Raw genomic sequence first — 22,913 nt, 5'->3', positions numbered from 1 at the left:
GTACTTGGTTGGAGTATCAGTCTCAGTGAAGACCCCTGTGCTCAGATATTTTGGTTCTGTTGCTCTCCTTGTGGGGCTTCTGTCCACTCCAGATCTTACTATTTCCCACTTCTTTCATAAGATATAAAAATAAATTTTAGATCCAATAAAAACATTAAATAAGAAACAACCCATTCAAGAGCAGTGGCTCAAATAACTTTCTTCCAAATAAAGAGAAACTCATTAAAACTTTCAACAGCTGTCCTTTTATGTACACTCCCTCAAATTTACACAGCAAATCTTGTGGCTCATGTTCTTTGTTGGTAGACTTCTGAAAGTGTTCACAGCAATCTCATGCAGCAAAGGAATTCCCAATTTCACTTCAAAGATTAAAATGCAGGCTACTCTGTATTTAATAACAAATCAATGAATATGAATATTTAATGACTATTTCCTCTATTCAAAAGGAAAAAATATATTTGGCCAACCTAAGTATTTTTTTCAGAAGAAAAGTGGTATTGAAAACTTGTTCAAAAAAGATAATTATATCCATTCCTTAGTTGAGGGACATCTAGGTTGTTTCAGGCTTCTGGCTATTATGCATAGAGCTGATACGAATGTGGTTGAGCAAATGGCCTTATTGTATAGTTGAGCATATTTTGGATATATGCCTAGGAGTGGTATAGCTGGATCTTGAGGTAGCACTATTTCCAATTTTCTGAGAAAGCACCATATTAATTTCCAAAGTGGTTGCACAAGTTAACATTCCCACCAGCCATGGTAGAGGGTTCCCCTTTCTCCACAACCTCTCAATCATGTAGACTCAGCTCCAAGTTGGTTCCCTAATAAGGGGAGCAGGGGCTTTCTCTGGCATGAGCTCAGTGACATGCTTTCTGATCACCTCCCCCTGGGGGGTGCATCCTTGTCAGGCCACAGAGGAAGACAATGCAGCCAATCCTGATGAGACCTGATAGGCTAGGGTCAAATAGGAGGAGAGGAGGACCTCCCCTATCAGTGAACTAGGGGGGCAGCATAGGGTGAGAAGAGGGAGGGAAGGTGGATTGGGAAGAGATGAGGGAAGGAGCCACAGTTGGGATTCAAATTGAGTAAGTTCTAATAAATGATAAAAATAAAAATAACTACCATGAAAATAAAAAGAGAATTGTAAGGTAAATCATAGGACAATAGGACAACCAAGAGATTGATAGTGAAAACAGGAAATAGAGAGGTGTCACAGCACTTAAAATACTTGCTACACAATCAAAGTTCAGATCCCAGCACCCAAACCACAAGCTAGGCATCCCTCACATTCCTGCAACTCCAGCTCTCGGGATCCAGCGCCCTCTGGCTTCTGTGTTCAAAGGACAAGCATGAGTACACACACATGCACATACATTCCCACAGACACATACATCCAAACAGATAGAGAGAGAGAGAGAGATGACAGAAGATAGATAGATGGTAGGTAGGTAGGTAGATAGATAGATAGATAGATAGATAGATAGATAGATAGATGTAGAGAAATAGAAGAGAAAATCTTTATATATATATTTAATTTTATTTTTCTCATTAGTTACATTTTCTTAATTCTGTATCCCAGCTGTATCCCTCATTCCCTCCCCAATCCCACCCTCCCTCCCTCATCTCCTCCCTGCCCCTTTCCAAGTCCACTGATAGGGGAAGACCTCCTCCCCTTTCATATGACTCTGTTTTGTCAGGAATTTTCAGTATTGGCTGCAAAGTCCTCCTCTGTGGCCTAACAGTACTGCTCCTCCCTTGGGAGGTAGGGAGGTCAAAGAGCCAGTCATTGAGTTCCTGTTAGAAATAGTCCTTGTTCCCCTTACTATGGGAAACCAATTGATTACTGAGCTATCACGGGTCACATCCGAGCAGAGGTTCTAGGTTTTATCCTCTCATGGTCTTTGGTTGAGTGTCCATCTCATAAAAGACCCTATGCCCAGATATGTTTGGTCCTTGTGGAGCTCCTATCCTTTCCACATCAAACTCCCCTTCTTTCATATGATTCCCTGCACTCTGCCGAAGGTTTGGTTATGAGTCTTAGTATCTACACGGGGTATGATGATCAATCCTCATTTAGAAAGACAAATGGGAGGTGCATTGAACATATGACAGGAGTCTACCGCAGAAAGCATCGGAAAGACCCTACCAAGAGAAAATCTTTAAGGAAAACAAAACAACCCTAACCCAAAGCCGGAATCATGGAGGGAGAGTGTCAAAAGAGGATGGTTATTCATAGAACCAGGAACAGGCACCTGTGTGACGCTGTTTTAACCATGTCTAACTACCTGTCACATTCACAAAAGACACAGTACATCACATACAACTAGAAAGCAGCTGAAATCATATTAAATAACAACTCTTTCTTAAAAGTCAGTCAGTCTTTCACATCTAATAGTTTTATCTTCAGGAGTCATTACTTACATAGCTTAACTTCCACAGCAAAAGAGAAAGAAAATGCTTTCCTATCTACCCTAACCTTCCTATCTACCATTAATGCTTTACTGAAACTACTTTCAAGCCAATACAAAACATACTTTGCGGGGGAGAGAGGTCAAATATGGCATTCTACCTTTTCATAACCAACCCTGCATGCACTCAGTGCTACTAAACTACAAAGCCTGCATCATGCTTTCAGAGACACTGGTAGCTGTATCTTGTCTCCATCCTCCAGTGTACAGTCCTGGGCTGGGATGAACCTGAAACTTCAAGCAAATTTCTTCAATAGATATCTGGGCCAACACTGGGATTGCTGGATGAACCTGTCTCGGGTTGGAGGACCTGCATGTGATACAGCATTCTGTGATCAGTGACCAGACTTGGAAAAGGGGACAGGTCTCTAAGAGTAAGCACGACAGGAAGCAAGCCGAGCCTCATTGTCTTTCATAAACATGGTCTAAAAGAATCTGAATTTTGCAGCTCTGTGGGTTTTGTGTAAGAGCCACATTTGTGTTACTGTTTATTGATTTGAAACAGTCATAAGCCCATACAAATGCAATAGAATGAAACAGGCAGTCCACCTCCAGATAAAAATATAAAAGAATGCAACATGACTTATTTAAAAACAAACTCACTTAGGCTCATAGAAGATCAAGCTAAATAAAGTAGAAAAAATGTTCAAGCAACACTACATGGACTAAGACTCTGTAGTGAAAATAAGCAGCAGACGTCAGTATGTACCTGAGGTTCACAACGGAGTAGTACAGGCAGTGTTTCCAAGGTCTGTAGGAAAATATCAGAAGAACCAGGCATGGTGTCCAAAAAACAATTTGTAGTTTCTATAATAACAACATAGATAATTTAAGGGAAACTCAGAATTTCCCCCAAACTTAAAGGAAAAGGTCATAGGAAAGTTCAGTACAGACAGGTGAAATATGACTACTTCTTGAAGATTCTTCTTTTTTTTCCTTAACACATACAGATTTTTATTCAGGATCAGTCTGTGCCGACTGCCTGACTTCCATTCTTAATATGAAGTTAGGTCCTCAACGACCAACTTCTTCTATTCAAATAGGCTCTCTTGCTTGCTTCTGGCAACTGGTCCTTCCTTTTTCTCCTCACCTCTTTTCTTCCCCCCTTCAATCAAGCTACACCCTGCCTTGCAGACCTTTGAGGTTTTGGCTTACTTTGTGTTCTTAGCCTCAATTTCCAGCGGAACCTCTCAGCCTAAAGCAGCTATTACTGTTTCTGTAGGATGTGGTGAGTCCAGCAGGCTTCAGTTACCACTTGTAGACCTCCAGACCTTGCTGTGGTGAGCGGGGAGGACCCTGCACATTCTCTGCCTGGGATGGATGGCTGAAGCCAAGCACATGACCCAAATTAGCAAAGGAAGGAACAGGGACAGATGGAAAGAATTTCCTTCAAACAAATAAAAGTTTTTTGGACTCCTCTTTTATGATTCAACTCTTCTGTTGCTCAGCTAAAAGTTAGAGTCATAGAAAAGGGGAAAGTGTCTGATGAGTGAACAACAGAAAAAAAAAAAATCCCTGAGAGTACTCACCTTTGGGTGAAGAAAACAGAAAATCAATGTGAAATCGAGGGCTTCATGTAAGTTTGTCATGAAATGCTATAAGTCACCAGTCCTGTGCTTTCTGTCTCATTGGGTTTCAATTTTGGTCAGCACAAAAGCATTCATGACCACAAGGCTTTTATTTTATGTGCAAACAGAAGGCCTGATGAGTGCCCATTTGTCTTCTGATTAACAGCCACACAGAAATGCAGCAATATGCTTTGACGAAAGCAGCCTTCCAGTCAATTATACACTGAGGAAAAACTAGATCAGAAAGCTGCTACTGACCACCACAGTGAACTGGAGGAGGGTGAAGGCTAGCATTTGGAGATTCCTTTAAACTCAGGAACATTTGACAGTTCTCAATTGTTGAAAATAACAGTTGTAAATTGAGTTTTCCATTAAAGAGAAATCATTTCCAAATGACTGTGTTTACGAAAGAGCTACTCCGAGCTCATTCTACGTTTAGCTCTCAGAAACTGCACTACAACAGGACGAAGTGTGCCAATTCCCCTTTCTTACGATTTATTTAGAGATAGGGCTCCATTAGGTGTCATAAGCTGATTCTGAACTCATGGTAATCCTCCTGCCTCAGCCTCTGTAGTGGAAAGGATGCATAACAGGCAGCTTTAATTATAATTTTTTTTCCAACCAAAGTTTCCTGCCTCTGAGTCCAAAATTATTCTGCCCGATTTCTACAGCCTTCCTGTCCTGGGGCCAGGGTGAGGGGAAACAACTTCCATCCCTTAGGCTGTCTCTGCTCTGCTTCCTTTGTTATTATCCAGTTTATTTTCTATTCACAGTGACAACTGTACTTATCAGTGTGTCTTTTGCTTGACATAACGATCTCCAGGTCTTTCCCCTTCATGCCATGCCAGGCTCACAAAGCCGAGTATAGCAGTTTTTTTTTCCTCATATGTAAGTTGAGCTGGGAAAAGGGACATAGAAGGAAAAGGGAAGTTGATAGGGAAATGGAAGGATAAAGAGAATGAACAAAAAAAAAGATAAGAAAGGTTAATGGTGAGTGAATATGATAAAGGATGTTGTGCACAGATATGAATTAGCTGAGTAATTAATTAATAATTAAGACCAACTATCAAAATGTAAGTCTGCAGCATGATTGTATATGAAGAAGTCAGGACAGCAAGCAGCTGAAGGACTCAAATATTTAAGGCCTCCTCAGGCAGTTGAGTGACAGAGGATTAACAACCAAACTCAACCAGCAAATTGTAAATGTCCCAGAGAAAACAGAGACATTTTCACAATACATGAACTTAGGCAAGTTTATCACAGCTGAGAAAGTCTTTGCTTGACATCACCACACTGGTCAGGAAGGACAAATCAGACCGGTCAATTCTGAGTGTCCTGCAGGAACACGTCCCCTTTAGTCACAACCCACTGTCTTTCTTTAAAGTCCCACAATGCAGACTAGGCCTGTGGTCTGGCAGTAGCCATGCTCAGTGTTGGCTCACTCTCAACTCAGAAGTTCAGCAAGTTCTCCAGAAGATTCTGTAGTCTACAAGAACCTCAGGGTAAGGAGAAACTCTGGCCTTCGAGCTGCAAATGAAGTTTGAAGTTTCCCACCCTCTGATTAAAAACAGTCTGCCCACCTGCTCCAAAGGAGGGGCAAACTGAAGCAGACCATACTCCATAAACCATGGGCACTCGTTAATAGTCACTTTGGAAATTCCCAAACTGTGATGAGGGTTAGTGTAGGCACTGTGATTACCAGGCAAGCAGAGGATCCAAACCACCTCAGAATGCTTCCAAAAACACTCAGTGTCACAGTTTCAAAAAAAAAAAAAAAAAAAAAAAAAGCCAGTAACATTTTAATTCCTGGCCACAGAGATGTGTCTAACATTTCTTGTGATGATGCCAGTTAGAAAAGAGTCTGGTTTTCCTGATTCTATCAGCTCATTGATATAGAAAAAATAAACAGAAATATGTATTAGATAGGGTAACAAATGAGAACATTCCAAACAGATGTAGCCCTGCCTCCATCATTAATGATAACCCAAGACCATTAGATGGGTTTTAATGTAAGGCTTTCCAGAATGTTCACTTGGTGATATCACCACATTCCCTTTAAGTCACCATAGCATGCACTGCAAAAGAAACAGAACTGAAACACCCTTCTCCATTGGATTTGAGGATGTTAATACTTTGCTTCAGGTTCACAAGGACCTCCTTTTTGTCTTGTCTTGAGATCAGAAATGCCAATTCTTTTCTCTGGGAAAATCTCCCTTTTGTATTAAGAAATTAATGTTTACAGCAAAGACTGATACAACAAGAACTCAATAGAGAAATCACAAAGTCTAACTCAATGGTGGCAGGGAGGAGTTACAATAACTAGGGTTTCCCACAAGCAGTACCAGATGTCAGAGTTTCAGCACCGTCGCCTTGCCCACATGTCTCTCCTGTTTGTCATTGGTCCTTGTGGCTGACTCAGAGACAGGGTAAAGGCTTGAGCCTTGCCCCTCCCTCACAAAGGAGGGGTTCTCTGACCACAGCTGGGGAGAGAACCCCTTTTCATCTTCCAGTCTCCTTTTATGGAAAATAATTTTTGCTCCTATTCTTAGAGAATTCACCATGATTTTTGCTTTTAATATTAAGAAATGTCTAAATAACTAGTGGTTTGAGTTTCTGAATCCAAACTCCAAAACAACCAGCTTCTTTCCTATTGCTTTAGTTTCTCCTTACTAAACTTGGCCCTGGACATTTTATTTGACCTAAGGTGAACAATGACATTTAGCACAAAGTGTCCATATCCTGAGAATTTCTGAATCCCAAGAAAATTGAGATTAATGGTCATCCAAATAAGACTCCCCTCTCATCAATAACTGTAACCTGAGTCCCAAGTTCACTAGTGGATGCCCACTGTCTTCCTAACGTGATGTCCAAACACTTTTGCTTCTGCACCCCCACCTTTTCTTTATTTCACTCTTAATTCTGTTTAGTAAACCTTGTCTATGATAAACAGTGCAATCTGGGTAAAGGAAGAGAAAGCATAAAATCATTGAATGATTTTGACCAAAACTGTCTCGAGTATATTAATACAGGCAGGAATAAAGTAGTACAGTGCCTGGACTCCTGTTATCTGCACTGTAAATAGACAGGTGATGGAGTTTTTCTGACTGCGCTGGCATATTTTGCATTATATAAACTACATTTTAAAATTTAATGGACCAAGAGTTGGAAGGAAATGGCATAGGTATAACTTTTAAGTGTTCAGGCTCAATGATTATTTCATTGCAGACACAAGACAACTGCCCCACTGTAAGTGATCCGAATTGGGGTCAGTGGATGGGGGGCATCTTCTCTGGGACAATAGAAGTTCTCAGGAATCTATGAGGGTGACCATAGCTAAGACTCTAAGACTCCTAGCAAGAGGGAATATGGAGCCTAAATCAGCCATCTCCTGTAACAAGGAAAGACTTCCAATGTAGCTACTGGGACACTAACTCAGCCACTTTAGCGATTGAGGGGATGGCAAAGCAATGACTGGCCCAGCTTGAGACCCATGCCATACAGAAAGCCTACCCCTGATGTTCCTAATGATACTCCATTGTACTTGTAGACAGAGGCTAGCATAACTGTTGTCTGAGAGGCTTCACCCAGCAGCTGATGGAAACAGATACAGAGGCCCACAGCCAAACATCAGGCAGAGCTTGGGGACTTCCATGGAAGAGGGGGACAAAGGATTGAAGGAACCAGACAGGTAGAGGATAGTGCAAGAAAACATACAGAACCAGCTAACCTGGGCCCATAGGGACCCACAGAGACTGAACCACCAAACCGAGAGCATACATGGGATGAACCTAGGTTGCTGGCACATATGTAATAGTTGTGAAACTTGTTCTTCATGTGGGACTCCTAACAGCAGGAGCATCAGTGTTGCTGCCTCTGTTGGACCCCTTTCCTCTAACTGGGTTGCCTCCTCTAGCCACAACTGAAGATTTGCTTAATTTGCTATTACAAATTGAGATGCTAAGATGGGAGGCCTACCTTTTTTCTGAGCCTCTTCTGAGGAGAAAGGAGGGATGGGAAGATTCCAGGAAAGTAATGTGAGAGGGAGGGACTTGGAGGAGAGGAGGAAGGGGAAGCTGTGATTAAGATGTAAAATAAATAAATTAATTAATAAAAAAATCATTAACCAGTAGGAAGATTTAAAAAAAAAAAGTCAGAAGTGGAGACACTATGCTACAAACAAGGAGACTGCAAATTTTCTAATGACCATCAAGCTAGTAAGTGGCAGAATCAGGATTCAGAACTCTATGGTGTAGAAGAGAGAAGATACAAACGGTCCTTTTTGTGAAAAGTATTTGAGCATTGCTGAACAGAGAATCTGTTGCTCAGAGTGAACGCTGCAGTTCAGGCAAACAGCAAACAGACAAGCAGGCAGAGCGAAAGCTGAGTGTTATGTGACCCTGGACTGAGCAGGAAGATGGTAAGCAGGGCACAGCCACGGGTACGGACAGCAGTGGTGATTCAGGAAGTGCAATGGAATCTTGGTAACTTAAAGAAAACCTCACATCTTAAATATTGCCAGAATTCCTCAGAAGTTGTGTTTGAACCACCTTATAGCAGTAGTAATAATATTGATAAAAAACAAAAGCAGTCATTTTATTATCTGTCAAGAACTGTACCCTAGGTTTTAAATGTTTTGTTTAACTTACCATTATCAGTAGATCCCAAATAAAGTTTCCGTGAAGTCCTACCTTAAAACAGAAGAAGACTGGAAAATGGATGAAGTAATAATTAAGAAGTAATGACTAGCTTATACATAGCAGACTCCTGCAGCCTGACGTGCCAGAGAGGAAGCCATTCCTTTTGCAGCGGTGTGTGCAAACCCCAATGCTTTGAAGGCCAATGGTCGGGCCACCTATGCTGGCTGCTAGCATAGCCTGACCCCCCCTTCTTCCTCTTCAGCCTTGCCAGAGCAAGTCGTCCGCCATGTCTCTGGTGTCTAAAATGGAGGGTACCCCGCGAGTGGGCCTCCATCAGAGGCTGAATATTATGAAGAAAACGAACCTATGGGTAACAGAATTTGTCTGTCAATCTGGAGGAAAAAGGCTGGGGCCCAGGCTAATGGAATAGTGTGTGTGAAGCTGAAGACAGAAACAATGGAAGAGGCAGAATTCTTGGAACCTGAAGGAGAGCAAACATGGAGGCTGGGAATTCAATTAAGAGAGACAGCAGGGGACCAGCTCTGTAAGTCTCCGTGCATGAGAAGGAACTCACATTCCAACCAGAGACAGTAAGTGCTAACATCAAGCTCCAAACCAATTATTTTTTAATGTTTAAGTTACCTCAGAAAGTAACAGGTTTCCATATGGATGTTTATGCATGTTTTATTTGGATTCATTCTTCCTTCCTGATAGGACTTTCCTGTGGGGACCCCCTTGCTCTCTGCACCCTACTTCCAGGTTCTCTGTCATCTTGACTACAGCCCAAATAAAAGTTCAATTTAGTTATTCCTCTCACCTTTTTAAAAGGGTTTTCTCAAACAAATTTTCTTGCTTGCTCTTATTTCTTCTGTATTTGAGATGCTCCTGCTGTATGCATCACAAGTTTTCTTTTGCTATATGCAGCTGGGTAAAGAAAATGTGCCATGTTAAGTGTTTTTCCCTATAACTGGTCAAATCTCTCTATTTTAGCATCACCTTCCCTCTTAATTATGTGGTACGCTCTGTCTAATGAGCCTCTTGACATTGCATTGTCCATGGAAGGTGATGAGGGGCTCTTCTATTCTGTGGTGACATATCATGAGTTCCTATGCATGCATGTGTACGTGCCTGTGTGAATGGGAAGAATGTTGTAAAACTCTGGGTATCTTAGAGCCACCATGGCAACCTTATGTATCTCCTTTCCACTGAATGCCTACTTAGTGATATTTTATTGTTCCTGTCTCCATAGTTTGCTTTCTCTGGCCTTAGAGTAGGAACCCCTCCTATTCAGTGAGGTTTCCTTTGACTCTATATGATAATCTGTGCCTCTGCCTCTCAGACATCTGTTCATGGTGCCTATATAACCCTAGCAAGGTACTCAGGGAGGAAACCCTCAGTTCCTGGGTTTTCTGTGCCAACACTGTGACCTTCCACCCTTCTAGAAGCAGCGATGATTGCCTCAATGGAACAGCAGGAATTCTAGATGCTTGCATATAACACATGCCTGCACCAGCACCACATTACATCACACACACACACGTACACACACACACACACACACACACACACACACACACACCATGGTGCCAATTAATCAGTCTTCTCCAAATGTCAAACATAAAGTGAGGTAATTATATCTGTTTTCTATGTTTTAACTGTTTAAAAAATAAATGAATAAATAAAAGAAAGAAATTTTAGGGTGGGAGTTTAAAAGAAAGGCCACCCCCTCCACCCAATTGCCTTCTTTCCTCTTTCTATAATTCACCAAGGCTGAACAGCTAAGTCTCAACCCCTCCTGCCAGCTGGACATCCCAGTCCCATACCCTCCAACTTCCTTGTGTCTCAGAACCTAAAGACTTAACTGGTTTAGGAAAGAAACCAGAAAGGAAGATGTAATTCTCGGGATAGAATTACTCAGGAACCTTGAAATTACAAATACCAGAATGAAGATCCATTGGTTAATATCCTAAAAGTAAATACTTAGACTTTTTTTGAAAACTCTTTGTGCTCTTTGGAGCAGCTATAACTTGGATTTCTTCTAGCCTAATGTAGCACCAAGAGCCTTAAACAACCTTGTATCTTTCCCTAGCTTTCCCTGGATGATGCTTTTTCCATGAGCTAGGAGTTTGATGCTTTAATTGTATAGGAACAAAATTGAAGCAGGTACGGTTTCACTTTTTTTTTTAAATACACACCTTGACAAACCTATAGCCCATCTATGGACAGGGCTTCCTTTTCACCTCCCCCTTCTCTTTCTCCTCTTTTTCTGTCCTTCCTTTCTTTCCACTTAATCCTCTAGCTGACTGCATATTTCACAGAAAACCTGGTCTTAGGAGCCTTCAATTAAAATGAGTGTTGCAAATTATAATACAGAAAAATTGTTTGAATTATGTGCTTTCAAGTATGACTCCTACTCAGTGCTTTGGATTCCCTGTCTCCATCTTTCAGTCTAAATATTACTCAGATTTCTGCAAAGTTGCATGCTTTCTCACCAATTATCTGAAAGACCCTGAGAATGGTACTTACATCAAAGCCCAACCTACTGACACAGGACACCTGGCCACAGAAAATACAAGCATCTCTCAGCTCTTTGCTCCATTTGGCAAAAAGCTATTTCCATCTCAGTCACAGCATAACAAAGGACTAATTGATGGCAGTACTTTTTTCCATCTCTCAAAAAATAAATTGAGCCAACCCCACAAGCTCATCTAGAGGAATTAATTAGGGAATAGGAAATCTCCAAAGCCATCCTTAAATTGAGATTGAACAAAGCCCAGGGAACAGATGGCTTTTCATCCCAAGTCTTTAAAAACCTTTAGCTCTCTACTAATTCCCCTACAGGAATGAGAACGAACTGGTAAATGAATTTGAGCGGCCATGTCACCAGGTGTTCAGGTCCCCTAAGGTTTCTTTTGCTCTAGGAAAAGAAAAAAAAAAAAAAAAAAAGAAAAACCCAACAGGTATCCTCTTTACCAATATTATTATGGTTTCATTTGTGCTTGTGCGTCCCTCCCCACGGGCTCATTTTGAATCTCTAGGCATTTCTGATGATGTAGCTAGGGAAGGATTCCCTTAATTGGTGCAGCTGATTGTGAACAAGGGCTCGAAGCTAAGGACTGTGTCAGCACACACCAAACAGCTGAGAATGAGGTCATGGCTCATGCAAAATAGAAAAATGGACAACAATTCTGATATTTTGTCCAGGTATCTGGAGATTTCAGGAGCAAAGGCTGGGAGTAGACTATGCGATCCCAATAGATAAGTAGATGGTTTTCCTGTATAGACTGAGAATGAGAAAACATAGGGAAAGGGAAGCATGCCCTTCCCATGTGTACAGTTCTCAAGAAACTGCTGTCCATAGTCCCCGAAACATGACCGGTTTGAATGTATGTTTTCCCTGTGCCTGTGATATCTAAATGTTGAAATAAAATTTGGTAGAATTGCTTAAAGCATTCTCTTTTTGTGCTCCCCCCCCCATTTGTACAATATGTGATCAACAGTTATGGATAATCACCATGTGCCTTTCTTGGGACAGGCCTGGTACTGCAGGCTTACAATCACTGCATTTGGGAAATCAAGTCAAATGAATCAAGCACTGGAGACTAGTCTGGGCTAATTAGTGAGTCCTGTTCCAAAAACTAAAACAAAATAAATAAGTTTTAAAATTGTGCCTGACCTAAGAAAATTGTCATTTCTTTGGCAGAAATGCTTATTTAGAGTACACGATGACGATGACTATCTACATTTTCTGCACTACACAATGGACCTCCCAAGCTTCTCCAACCAAACAGAAGCTCTAACATTTTTAACTTCCTTGCTTTTGACATGGGGGGCACACACAGCCTATGTGTAGCAGTCAAAGAACAGTTTTCAGCAACTGACATTCTTCTTCACCTTGTCGAGGCTGGTTCTCCTTGTTGCAGCTCTGCTGTATTCTCCTTGTTGCAGCTCTGCTGTATTCTCCTTGTTGCAGCTCTGCTGTATTCTCCTTGTTGCAGCTCTGCTGTAGTCTCCTTGTTGCAGCTCTGCTGTATTCTCCTTGTTGCAGCTCTGCTGTATTCTCCTTGTTGCAGCTCTGCTGTATTCTCCTTGTTGCAGCTCTGCTGTATTCTCCTTGTTGCAGCTCTGCTGTATTCTCCTTGTTGCAGCTCTGCTGTATTCTCCTTGTTGCAGCTCTGCTGTGTTCTCCTTGTTGCAGCTCTGCTGTGTTCTCCTTGTTGCAGCTCTGCTGTATTCTCCTTGCTAGCTGGCCCAAAGGCAACTCTGGGCAATTCACCGGTTGGCACTTCCCTCTTGCTAGAGGAATGCTGAGGGTGTAGATGAAAAATACCCATCCTGCAGTTTTCTCATGGGTTCCGGGGAAGCATTCAAGTTCTTGGGGCTGTAAGGCAGTTTTATGGGCTGAGCCCTCTCATTAGCTTGAACGTTTGAGTTCTTTGGCCAACATTTCCCTTCTTTTCCTTTACCAGTGTCCCAGCCCCTGGTAAGCACCACTCTACTGTGCTGCTGCCAGTTTTCTTGACAATTTATATGCAAAAATAAAATACATTCTACTTTGCCATGCATCTAATTCTAAGATATAAAAGAATTAGTTATAAATGTTGACAAACCCAGCAACAAAATCAGTACAATAAGGTTTACCTTTCATCTTTATCCCTCAGCATTTAATAGGTTCTAGCCTGTGAAGGATGATGATTAATTATGGAAAGCAATCAAAGGGGTGTGCGTGTGCATGTAGAAGGGGTGTGCGTGTGGGAGGGGTGTGCGTGTGGGAGGGGTGTGCGTGTAGGAGGGGTGAGCATGTAGGGCCGGTCAGAAGTTGACATCCAATGTCTTTGATTCTCACTTTCTCACCTTGCTCTGTGGAACAGGGAACTTCATTGAGCCTGGAGCTCATAGATTGACTAGATTTGTGTTTAGGGATTTCCAGGCTCTCCTTCTCTCATCCCCAGTGTTGCCATTAAACCCACTATTACATGAGAACTGGAGATCTCAGCTCCTTACACTTGCACAGAAAACACTGCACCTTTTCCCACTGAGACTTCTCCATAGCCTCTAGTTTAGGCTTGACTCTTCTACAGGTGAAAGCAGACTGAACTGACGTGGCGAAGAAAGGTGTCTTTATGAAATTCTATCCATATACGAAAAAGTTTTAGATACATTTCTGCATGTTGGACAACAGCAAATACTTCATATGTGAGAACGGAGAATCATGTGTCAGCATTCAAGAAGAGACTCTATGTATGGTCAGATACTGTAACATGTTCTCACACTTTGCTTATTACAGAGTTTCAACAAGAATATTTCCATTCCACTGATCAGAGCACTGGGCTTATGGGGGAATATGTGTATAGTCTTGAGCGTTAGAGCATATGTATAAAGAATGAGCCTGCCAGGCTTCCCTCTTCACTTGTTTGTTAAATGCCGATATAATATGGGGAAGAGGAAACCCTGTAGGTAAGAGCAGATATTGCAGAGGCCTAGTTTCAGGAGCTGTCCACTGAGCTTGTAGCCCAGGTGTATCATTCCTAGCACACGTGTCTCATATGGAGACAGTGCACCGTTCCTAGACAACTGTCAGATTCCTCCATCCCCAAATCAGAGAGCACTCACTGTCCATCTCAGGATGACGGTGATTTCCAAGGAGATACTACCATAATAAAAATTGTTACAAGGGAGGGGTAAGATGGTGGCGCCAGGAGAACACTGCCTCTGAGGAGCAGACCAACATTTTCCATTCAGCGACCAAGAGACTAAACTCTGGGCCCTAAAACAACAGCGATCTTGTCTCCCAGGTGAGAGGAAACCCCTACGGTGTGAAAATCAGTAGGGTCCACACTCAGGTCACCCAGCCAGAACCCAGAAGAGATGCTGGGTTGCTCAGGCACTAGGTTGCCACACCAGAGCCACACACCTGCGTGTCCCGATCACCTTACCAGGCTGAACAGTGGGCACAAAAACACCAGAGAGTGGGAGTCCCAGTTGCGAGAAAAGCCCACAAGGAAGGAAGGAAATGGTACTGCTTGGGCCACTGAGTCTTTACCTGGAAAAAGTCTTGCAGACCAGCGGGTACAAGCCGCCATCACTGAACTGGGCTCCAGTGGCGGGCACAGACAGCTGTGCACCCCAGGGCAAGACAGACTGGGAGTCGCTGTCAGGAGAAATCCTCACAGGGAACGAAGCAAAAGGGACAGACTTAGGCCAACCAGTATATCCCTGGAAAAGGGCCCACAGACCAGCCCAACCCATGGAGCTGCTGTGCACCAGATAGCCTGCTGTTACCAAGAAAGCAGTACACACCCGCCACAGATTGCTGCTTGGATATTGGGGCACAAAGCCCCAACCTCAGACCTACAGAAGCCTGGAATCCCAGAGATCAACCCCCAGATACTGCTCCAAGGAGCAACCAGGTATCCCTAACAAAACTGACCAAACCAAGGGACACACAGGTTACAGCAGCAGATCACTAAATTTACAGCAAGAAAAACAGAAGCAGGGCAGGTGTCTTTAGGACTTCTCCAGGTGAGAGGAGAGCCCTCTCGACTAACAAGGACCACAGTTACCACTCAGGTCTTTATGCCTGAGGTGTGCAGTGGCAAACCTTGAAAAACACCAGCCATACAGTGACCATACCCAAAAAGCTGAGAAGGTTTCCTTCAGGAAAAACCATCTTCCTGCCAAGAGGATTCTCTCCACCACAGGATTCCAGGAACCACCAGAAACTAACTCCAAACACCTACGATAGCCCAATGGATAGAGGCCAGCATAAAAGCTAAACCAACAAAAGACAGAGCAATATGGCATCTCCAGAATCCAGTTATCCAGGAGCAAGTAGCCCTGGACACCCCAGCATAATTGAAATTCAAGAAGATGACCTAACATCTATGCTCATGAAGAAGATAACAGATGAAACAAATAAAATGCGTGAAGACCTAGAGGAAGATAAACTCAAACAGATTATGGCCATCCTTAAAGAAATAGAGGAAGATAAAAACGAACAGATTATGGCCATCCGTAAAGAATACAGGAAGTTGCAGCCAAACAGTTTGTGACCTTTAGAGAGGAAATGCTTAAATCACTGAAAGAAATAAAAGAAACAGAGGATTGTTCAAACAAACAGCTGAAAGAATTGAAGGAAAAACAGGAAAATACAGTCAGACAGGTGAAGGAAATCAACAATATGGCTCAAGACCTGAAGATAGAATTGGAAAAATTAAAGAAAAAAATAAATGGAGGAAATTGTGGAGAGAAAGAACTTAAGGAAGAAAACAGGAACTACAGAGGTTAGCATAACCAATAGACTGCAAGAGATGGAAGAATGACTATCAGGTGTGGAAGATACAATGGAAGAAATCGATGTATCTGTCAAAGAAAAGGTTAAATCTGAAAAATTCCTGATACAGACCATCCAAGAAATTCAAAACAACATAAAAAGACAAAACCTAAGAATAATAGGAATAGAGGAAAAAGAAGATTCCTTGCTCCAAGGCCCAGAAAATATTTTCAAAAAATCATTGAAGAAAATTTCCCCAGCTTAAAGGAGAGGCCAATAATAATAAAAGAGGCCTACAGAACACCCAATAAATTAGAACAGAAAAGAAAATCCTCCTGCCACATAATAATCAAAACAGTAAGTATACAGAACAAAGAAAAAATACTAAAAGCTACAAGGGAAAAAGGCCAAGTAACAAATAATGACAAACCCATTAGAATCGCACCTGACTTTTCAACAGAGACTATGAAAGCCAGAAGGGCCTGGATGGATATCATGCAGACCCTAAGAGAACGCAGATGTCAGCCTAGGCTACTATACCCAGCAAAACTCTCAGTCCTCATAGATGGAGAAAACAAGATATTCAATGACAAAAACAAAATTCAACAATACCTATACACAAATCCAGCGTTAGAGAAGACAGTAGAAGGGAAAATACAACCCAAGAAAACTAGCTACTTTCAAGAAAACACAGGAAATAATTAACCTCACTATAGTAAAACAATAAGCAACCAAGCACACAACCTTATGACCGCAGACAACATCAAAATAAAAGGATCTAAGAGCATCTGGTCATTAATCTCTCTCAACATCAATGGACTCAGTTCTCCAATAAAATGAAACAGACTAACAGAATGGATGCCTAAACAAAACCCAGCAATCTGTTCCATACAAGAAACACGCCTAAGTCACAAAGATAGATATTACCTGAGGGTAAAAGGTTGGAAGAGGGCTTTCCAAGCAAATGGACCCAAGAAGAAAGCAGGTGTAGCCATTCTAATATCTGATAAAATAGACTTTCAACCAAAATTAATCAAAAGAGATGGGGAAGGACACTTCATACTCATCAAGGGAAAATTCCACCAGGAAGAAGAAATCACAATCCTGAACATCTATGCCCCAAATACAAGGGCACCCACATTTGTAAAAGAAACATTGATAAAACTTAAACCACACATAGATCTCCACACATTATTAGTGGGAGACTTCAACACCCCACTCTCAACAAAGGACAGGTCAACAAAACAGAAATTAAACAAAGAAGCAATGTATCTAACAGAGGTCATGAATCAAATGGACCTAACAGACATTTACAGAACCTTACACACAAACATAAAAAGAATTTACCTTCTTCTCAGCACCTCATGGAACCTTCTCCAAAATAGACCATATAGTGGGTCACAAAGCAAGCCTAAACAGATACAAGAATATTGAAATTATCCCTTGTATCCTGTCTGATCACCATGGAATAAAGCTGGACCTCAACAACAATAGAAATAGCAAAGAGCCTACACACACATGGAAACCAAACAACTTGCTGCTAAATGACAGCTGGGTCATGGAAGAAATAAAGAAGGAAATTAAAGTCTTCCTAGAACTCAATGAAAATGAAGACACAACATACCCAAACTTGTGGGACACAATGAAAGCAGTGCTAAGAGGAAAGTTCATAGCACTAAGTGCCTTCAAGAAGATATTTGAGACAGCTCATTCGAGCAACTTAATGGCTCACCTGAAAACCCTAGAAAAAGAAGAAGCAGACACACCAAAAAGGAATAGACGGCTGGAAATAATCAAACTCAGGGCTGAAGTCAATCAATTAGAAACAAATAAAACAATTCAAAGAATCAATGAAACCAAGAGCCGGTTCTTTGAGAAAATCAATAAGACAGACAAACCATTAGCCAAGCTAAATAAAAGGCAGAGAGACACCATCAAAATCAACAAAATCAGAAATGAAAAGGGGGACATAACTACAGACACTGAGGAAATCCAAGCAATCATTAGGACTTACTTCAAAAGTCTATTTGCCACAAAATTTGAAAATCTAAATGAAATGGACAATTTTCTTGATCGATTTCACTTACCAAAACTGAATCAAGACCATGTAAATCAACTAAATATTCCTATATTCCCCAAGGAAATAGAAGCAGTCATCAAAAATCTCTCATCCAAAAAAAGCCCAGGTCCAGATGGTTTCAGCACAGAATTCTATCAGACTTTCCAAGAAGAGCTAACTCCAGTTCTCTTCAAACTATTCCACAAAATAGCAAAAAAAGGAACACTACCAAACTCACTCTATGAATCTACAGTCACCTTGGTACCTAACCCTCACAAAGACTCAACAAAGAAAGAGAATTTCAGGCCAATCTCCCTTATGAACATTGATGAAAAAATACTTAACAAAACACTTGCAAACCGAATGCAAGATCACATCAAAGATATCATCCACTATGACCAAGTAGGATTCATCCCAGGTATGCAGGGGTGGTTCAATATACAGAAATCCATCATTGTGATCTACTGTATTAATAAAATGAAAGAAAAAAAAAAACACATGATAATCTCCCTAGATGTTGAAAAAGCATTTGACAAAATCCAACATCCATTCACCTTTAAAGTCTTGGAGAGATCAGGGATACAAGGCACATATCTAAACATAGTAAAAGCAATATACAGCAAGCCTATAGCCAAAATCAAACTGAACTGAGAGAAACTTAAAGCAATCCCACTGAAATCAGGGACAAGACAAGGCTGTCCATTCTCTCCATATCTCTTCAACATCGTTCTGGAAGTCCTTGCTAGAGCAACAAGACAGTTGAAGGAGATCAAAAGGATACAAATTGGAAAGGAAGAAGTCAAATTATCACTATTTGCAGATGATATGATAGTATACCTGAGTGGCCCCAAAAATTCTACCAGGGAACTCCTACAGCTGATGAACACCTTCAGAAAAGTGGCCAGATAAAAAAAATTAACTCAAAAAGAAATCAATAGCCCTTCTGCATACAAAAGACAAAAGGGCTGAGAAAGAAATTAAGGAAACAACACCCTTCACTATCGCCACAAATGACATAAACTAACCTTGGTGTAACCCTAACCAAGCAAGTCAAAGAATTGTATGAAAAAAATTTCAAGTCTCTGAAGAAAGAAATAGAAGATATCAGAAGATGGAAAGATCTCCCATGCTCATGGCTTGGCAGAATTAACATAGTAAAAATGGCCAACTTACCAAAAGCAATCTACAGATTCAATGCAATTCCCATCAAATTACCAACACAATTCTTTACAGACCTGGAAAGAATAATTCTCAATTTCATCTGGAATAACAAGAATCCTGGAATTGCTAAAACGATTCTCTACAATAAAAGTTCTTCTGGAGGTATCTCCATCCATAATCTTAAGCTGTACTATAGAGCAACAGTTATAAAAACTGAATGGTACTGGCATAGAAACAGAATAGTGCATCAATGGAATCAAACAGAAGACCCAGAAATAAACCCACACACCTATGGATACCTGATCTTTGCCAAAGATGCCAAAACCATACAATGGAAAAAAGACGGCATCCTCACCAAATGGTGCTGGTCTAACTGGATGTCTACATGTAGAAAATGCAAATAGATCCATACTTATCACCCTGCACAAAACTAAAGTCCAAGTGGATTAAAGACATCAACCTGAAACCAGACATATTAAATCGGTTAAAAGAAAAAGTTGGGAAACTCTAGAACTCATTGGTAAAGGAGACAACTTCCTGAACAGAACACCAACAGCAGAGGCTCTAAGCTCAACAATCAATAAATGAGACCTCATGAAACTGAAAAGCTTCTGTAAAGCCAAGGACACCATCATCAAAACAAAATGACTGCCTACAGATTGGGAAAGAATCTTCACCAACCCTTTATCTGACAGACGGCTACTATCCACTATATATAAGGAACTAAAGAAGCTGAAAAGCAGCAAACCAAGTAATCCAATTAAAAAATGGGGTACAGAGCTAAACGGAGAACTTTCTGCAGAGGACTATCGAATGGAAGAGAAACACTTAAAGAAATGTTCAATGTCATTAGCCATCAGGGCAATGCAAATCAAAACAACCCTGAGATTTCACCTTACACCCATCAGAATGGCCAAGATGAAAAACTCAAGTGACATGCTGGAGAGGCTGTGCAGAAAGGGGAACCCTTCTCCACTGCTGGTGGGAATGTAAACTTGTACAACCACTCTGGAAAGCAATCTGGCTCTTTCTCAGATAACTAGGAATAGCACTTCCTCAAGATCCAGCCATACCACTCCTAGGCATATATCCAAAGAGGCTCAAGTACACAATAAGGACATTTGCTCAACCATGTTTATAGCAGCTTTATTTGCAATAGCGAGAAGCTGGAAACAGCCCAGATGCCCCTCAACTGAAGAATGGATGTGGTACATCTACACAATGGAATATTACTCAGCAATGAAAAAATAAGGAAATCCTGAAATTTGCAAGTAAATGGTGGAACATGGAACGGATCATCCTGAGTCAGCTGTCTCAGATGCAGAAAGACACACATGGTATATACTCACTCATATAGAAATATAACATAGGATAAACCTACTAAAATCTGTACTTCTAAAGAAACTAATCAAAAGAGAGGACCCTGACTAAAATGCTCAATCCCCATCCCGAAAGGCAAAGAAGATGGACATCAGAAGAAGGAGAAAACAGGAAACAACCTAGAAACCTGCCACAGAGAGCCTCTGAAAGGCTCTGCCCTGCAGACTATCAAAGCAGATGCTGAGACTTATGGGCAACTGTTGGGCAATATGCCTGGAATCTTATGTAAGAAGTGGGAACTAGTAAGATCTGGAGAGGACAGGAACTCCACAAGGAGAGCAACAGAACCAGAAAATTTGAACACAGGGGTCTTCCCAGAGACTCATACTCCAAGCAAGTATCAGGTATGGAGATAACCTAGAACCCCTGCACAGATGTAGCCCATGGCAGTTTAGTGTCCACGTGGATTACATAGCAATGGGATGAGGGACTGCCTCTGACATGATCTGATTGGCCTGTTCTTTGATCACCTCCCTCTAATGGGTGAGCAGCCTTACCAGGCCACAGAAGAAGACAATGCAGCCATTCCTGATGAGATCTGATAGACTAAGATCAGAAGGAAGGAGAGGAGGACCTCCCCTATCAGTGGACTTGGGGAGGGGCATGCATGAAGAAGGAGGAGGGAGGGTGGGATCGGGATGTGAGAAGGGAGGGGCTTATGGGGGATACAAAGTGAGTAAAGTGTAATTAATAAAATAAAATTTAAAAAATTTTTACAATTTCTTTAAAATGTTGGAGTTGGGTGAGTGCTCTTTACTAAGCTTTGTTTCTCTTTTTCTTTCTTTCTTTTTTTTGTATAAAGTTTGAAGCACAATTTAAATATCTTTTCTATATGGCAACTAAAGATTACATAAGTATAGAAGAACTGATTCACAGTTTCAGAAACAACTCACACAAACCAGGACTAGACATTCAAATTTCTTAAAGAGTAGTAATCTGACTTCAAGAAAACTCATGCATGAAATAAAATAAAGAACTGAAAATCTAAATTTCTCTATCAAATCTGAAGGTTTTAGGTTGAGAATTTTCATTTTACAATCTGTATAATGTTTAACCTACAACCATCCTCAACTTGTTTATCTTGTCAAATATAAAATTTTTCTTTCTGGTGTTTCCATTTCCTACCATGTCTTTGATGGTTTAGTAAAAGAATATTTATTATCTTCCTTCTCCTGAATCAACAATATATTCTGACTTCCCCCTAATCAATGTATAATGCGTTAGATACTATGAAGTCCTAATGAAAAGGGAAAAAAAATGTGCTTCAGTGGTTCCCTTTTTGCTTGTATCGCCCATAACCCTCTTCTCCTTCTATTGTTGTTGTTTTGAAACTCATCCCTGAGCCACTTCCCTCTCCCATGTTTCTTTCATGTGTCCTTGTGCCTACTGTCCATCCATCTTTAACACCTAGTGTTACCTTCCTTTACGCTCCTCTGTAGGTGTTTAGACTTTACCCACAGCTACAGATGTTTACTTCTAGAGAAGTGCCGTTAAAAATCTAAGGACCAGCTATGAGAGAGAGAACTTTCTCTTTTTTCTGAGTTTGGCTCCTTTTGCTTGATTTTTCTAGACCCATCCGTTTTTCTATAAACTTCATAATTTCATTTTTCTGCACAAATGAACAATATTCCATGGTGTGTATGGACCACACTTCATTATATATTCATCTGGTGACAGACAACTAGGGTATTTCCTCTTCTTGGCTATGGTCAACATAGCAGCCATAAGCAGATGTATGAGCATCCCTGGATTCAAGTATGGCTGAGTCAATTTTCTTTTCCTTTGAAATGTTAGCCATCACATTTTTTAAAATTCCTAAAACTTTTACTACTTGCGTGAGAATGTAGCAAACAAATTGTTTTCAATCACTGACTTCAATAAAGTGTGGCACCCTGGGTGATGAGGCCAGTCCCATGTAAATAGTTGAGTGCATTTTCATTTAATTCTAATTAAAAACAAATGGGATTTATGGATGCATGTGAAACTTAGGATGTTGCCACTAGTTTATTTAACAATTCATGTCCAGGAGTACTGTCTGATCATATGTTCTCATGCTAAAGTTTTTTTAAATATTCTGTAAGAATTTTAAAAGACCTCCTCAGTAGTCTGAGCGTCTACCTTCTCTTTGCCACAATCTCATTTGTGCCACACATTATGAAAGCGGTCATAGCATGGGGAAATTTATAATGCTAAGAGAACAAAGATGTTAGATGGCCCCACTTTGAAAATAAATAATGGTTTCTTCCATATTTTTAAATGCTCTGTTACATATTTTGTGGGAAGGTCATTAAATTAAAAAGCAATAATAGTTCTAGACATTTGTGGATATTATGTGGCTTCCTCCTAGGCCAGAAACAACATTTAAAA

Source organism: Meriones unguiculatus, chromosome 18 (assembly GCF_030254825.1).
Source record: "Meriones unguiculatus strain TT.TT164.6M chromosome 18, Bangor_MerUng_6.1, whole genome shotgun sequence".
Classification (NCBI taxonomy): Eukaryota; Metazoa; Chordata; class Mammalia; order Rodentia; family Muridae; genus Meriones; species Meriones unguiculatus.
This window is presented reverse-complemented; position numbering follows the sequence as displayed.